Genomic DNA, 4,467 nt, shown 5'->3' with positions numbered 1-4,467 from the left:
TCGCCAACCTGACCCCCAAAATCCTTGGCACCCTGTCCTGTCCTAAGCATCCTCACCTTCCACAGGAGTCTTTCTAACACAATGGAAGCAACAGCACTGCTACACCTTCCGTCCCAGGAATTCTCTGGCCCAGAAACACCCCGCAAGGGCGCCTGTTTGACATCAGTCACGTCCCGCCCATGACGTCAGGGGCAAAAACACACATGCACACACGCACGCATGCATACAGAGCACTCATCACAGGGAAGGCTGTCCCAGCCTGAGAGGAACATGAGGGAGGACTTTTCAGCAGACAGAGAAGCACAGATCCATCTCTCTCTCTCTCTCTCTCCCCCTCTCCTTAGAACCTGTTTTGAGGAGACAGAGTGCATTGGCTGCACTTGGAGCTCAGCCTCCTAGCCAGTCCCCCATGCAACCCCCAGGCCTGGACACTCCGGGGAGGGGTCGAGGAACCCAAAGTCAGCAACTTCTGGGCCAGCCCTTGGGCTGACACCTGCCAGCAACATCCCAGTCCCTGAGAACACCACCAGGACCAGCTTCTTCACCAGGTGGGCTCCTAGGGCAGAGCCGCGGTGCCCTCTGGTGGCTGCCCGGAAGAGAGTGCCCAAGGATCCTGCTGCTGAGGGCAGGGCCAAAGGAAACCATCCCTTCTGCTCCCTTAGACTGGGCTCTGAGTTCACAGTAGGGGGTTAGCAGGGTTCCACATGCCCTGCTCTGCCCCTGCCTTCCCTTCCTCCAGCGTTTCCCCTCGGGTGAGATTTCTGCATCAAAGTCGGCCTGAGGACCAAAAAAAGCCGGGTCTGGGAAGCAAAGCAAAACAAATACTCCCAAGAGACAAGTACTTGGCAATTCTATGGTCATGGAAGGAGCCCCAAGGATCCAAATTTGCCATCATCTTGATTGCGCCTTGAGGGAGTGCTTTTCTTTTATGGGACTGTTGAAATTCGAAAAGAAAGGGGGGTGGAGGGGCGTCCAACTTTTGTTGTCACATGAGTTCATAGTGAGGTGGGGGCAGTAGGGACCCATGTTAATGCGAGGAACCTGTATGCATGTTCTATAACACAGCAAGTGGGACATTGCAGAGGTGCTTATGTTAAGGACCTTGAGATGGCGATATGATCCTGGATTCTCCAGGCAACCTTTGGAAACACAAGGTGGTCTTAAAAGTGGGAGAGGCAGAGAAGGAGGTCAGAAGGATGCTGTGTGAGGAGAACTCTCTCTGCTGGGGCTGGGGCTGAGCATAGAGGAGGGGCCTCTAAAAGCTGGAACAGGCAGAGACACTGTCTGCTTCACTTAAAAAAACAGAAACTGCCAGATATTTTACCAGAAAAAATGGGATTTGTCAGGATAAAAGGGAAAGCTGATCTGGGAAAAATCAGCATTGGCAAATCCATAGGCGAAACCAGAGAACAAAAGGGAGGAACAGTTTGAAAGAGGTCAGTTGGGAAGATTGTTCTAAAAGTCCTTTGGGGTGATCTGTGAGTTGGAAGAGCACTGGTGTCTCCCTGGGGGAACAAACCTAGCATTCTTGACTCTGGCCTGGTTAGTAGAGGCCTATGCCTATGCAATGTCAAGTCCCTGTAAGGTCAGAACAGTCCCTCCCCTGGGGCTGCAGTGCCATAGGAGGTAAGGAGGGCAGAGGAGCTCCCTTGCTAAAACTTCCAGACTGCATTTTAGTGTGGTTTCCCTTGACTAATTTCCACCCTCTCCTAGAGCCTTCAGAAGAGAAGGTGCCCTGTGGACATCTGGATTTTAGTCCACTGAGATCCTTGTTGGGACATTGCACCCTCAGAACTGTAAGGTAAAAGATTTGTGTGAGTGGAGCCCTTTCTGGGATCCTTGGGGACCAGCAGGGGAGTGCCTGGATGGGAGCAAGGAATCCCTGCCCATCCTTTAGCACCAGCTTTGCAGTCCAGAGCTTTGACACAACTCGTGGCTCTGCCTCTTTCCCTAGGGATCAGAAGTCAGACCTGGGCTCAGTGTTAACCATGACACACCCTAGAACGGCTGTGAGAGAGCCCGTACTTCCCATGAGGCCACATTGTGGTCATGCTCATTCTTCCTGGGGAGGACACTGGAGAGAAGAGAAATGAGCAGGGCAGGCTCAGGGGCTTTCAAGAGCCATGACCACTGACACAGGAGGGCTCTTACCACAGACCTCAGGGCAGCATCCTCTCAGCCCACGCAAGGGGTGGGGGGTCTCCTGCACTCTCCCACAGTGTTGAGGAAAAACTCAGAAAAGCTGATGAGATGGCAGCAGTGGAGCAGCAGAAGAAGCTCACTTTCCCCAGGTTCTGCCTCAGCCCTCAGGTGCACCTCCAAAGGCTCTGGGACTGGGCCTCAGAGGAGGGGCTGCCACCGCACAGTGCCCCCAGTGGCGTAGGCTGACCGCGCTTGATGGAGGAGGAGGCACTCAGTGCTGAAGCCCCTGGGCAAGGCCAGGAAGGAGGCTTCCCCATGGACAAGCCCCAGGCGGTTAAGCACCCCTGCCGGACCCCATCCTCCTGCCAGAGATGGTGGGCAGCAAGGAGATTGCCCAAAATGGCTAGACGTTCAACCAGGTGGAAATCAAGCCACTACGCTGGTGAGGTCTCCATCACCTCCAACCTGGAAAGCAGGGCAGCCCTGCANATGGGCATCCTGGGACCACTCAGTCCTCCTGCTTCATCCTTCTCAAGTAGCCTGTTGGGCCCATAAGGGCACAGGCTTCTCTTAAAAAGAAAAAAAAAATACATAACAAAAGCTGCCTTTTGGTCTGGCTCAGTGTTTTGTAAATACAAACTTGTAAGGGTTTTCTTACTTCAAGGTTGCACTCTGGCTCTGGCTCTGCATTCTGTACAAGTCTGTATTCAGACTGTACAAGTCTGTACAGACTGGATTTACTCTCCTACTTGAAAAAACAAAGCAACTGCAAAGACACACAAGATGCAAAGACACACAAATGCAGATTTCCAAATTTCTGGACATCAGGGAAAGAAGAGAACCTTCCTAGACAGGAAAGCACACAGGTGAGTGGGGCCCTATATCTGTTCAAGGAACTGGCTCGAGAGAGTTTCCAAGGGAGGCCATGGGGCAGGGAAACCTGAGCAGGAGTCCCATGGACATCCTGGAGCTGAGGACACTGAGCTGTGAGACCCCAGGATGCTGTCCCCAGGAGGACAGTGTTGCAGAAAGTCACCTAGCCAGAGATGCGCAGGGGCTCTGGGGAGACGTGCAGTGCGGTCCTACTCAGGGCCCCCATGGATGGCAATGTCTGCAACTTGGGGGCAATCATTTGAAAGCAGTAGAGGGAACAGCGCCTGGAGCTCTTGCAGGAGAAATGACCATAACCAGGAGGCAGATCAGTCATCTGAACTGGATCCACAGCTGATGCAGATAGGACAACCACCAGAAAAGGACATGAGAACTTTTAGTGTGTTTACAATCAATTGAAAATGCGAAATAAATAAATGAAAAATATAAACAAGACCCCATCTAAGAGGTGGAAGTGACAATGTCTGAAAGGAATGTACAGCAAGAGATTGACAGCAATGAGAAAAAGTAGAATAGAAATTCTGATAGAATCGTGTTTACTGTGTAGATCCCTTTGAGTAGTATGGCCTTAGGAACTACAGTAAATCGGCCATACATGAGCACAGTTTCTTCCCCATTAGGTGTGTAATCTCCTACAGCAATGTTTTTTTTAACCTATTCAGTGAGCAGGTCTTACGTCTCCTTGAATAAACTGATGCCTACATATTCTACTGTTCTGGGTGCCACTGTCTATGGAATTGCTTTCTTAATCTCCTTCTCTGATCGATCATTGCTAGTGCATGGAAGCACACCTGATGTGTGTATACATGGTCAATGCAACCTTACAGAATGAGTTTATGGATGCTAATATTCTTGTGTGTGGATGACTTGGGATTTTTCTATGTTTAGGAGCATGTCCTCTGTAAATAGAGATGTGGGTTGACCCTTGAAGAATGCAGGGTTAAGGGTGCTGACTCTCAAAGTCAAAAGTCTGTGTATAATGTTTGACTGCCCAAGACTGAACTACTAATAGTAGCTGTGGACTGGAAGCCTTAGTGAAAACATAGTCGACTGATGCCTCTTTTGCAAGTTATTTGTATTCTACACTGTATACATATAATAAAGTAAACTAGAGAAACAAATGGTATTAGGATAATCATAAGGAAGAGAGCATTTAGATAGAGTAGTATGCTTTGTTTATAACAAGGGCACCCGGAAGTGTACACGTGCTGTTCTAACCTGTGTTGTACAAGGTCAACTATAGTTTTATTTCTTCCTTCCACATGCTATTTACATGCTTGAGATTTGAAAGATATTCTAGCCGAGGATAGAATTCTATCTTTCTGCGTGCGGTCACCCCTGGCTTTTGCCCTCAGTGAGGAGAAGTGACAGATGGGAGTTCACCTCACCCCAGAGCCTTGGATCAGCACACACAGGGATAGTAAGACTACAGGA

Source organism: Enhydra lutris, unplaced genomic scaffold, assembly GCF_002288905.1.
Source record: "Enhydra lutris kenyoni isolate GAN:26980312 unplaced genomic scaffold, ASM228890v2 scaffoldscaffold88, whole genome shotgun sequence".
In the NCBI taxonomy this organism is placed as follows: Eukaryota; Metazoa; Chordata; class Mammalia; order Carnivora; family Mustelidae; genus Enhydra; species Enhydra lutris.
This window is presented reverse-complemented; position numbering follows the sequence as displayed.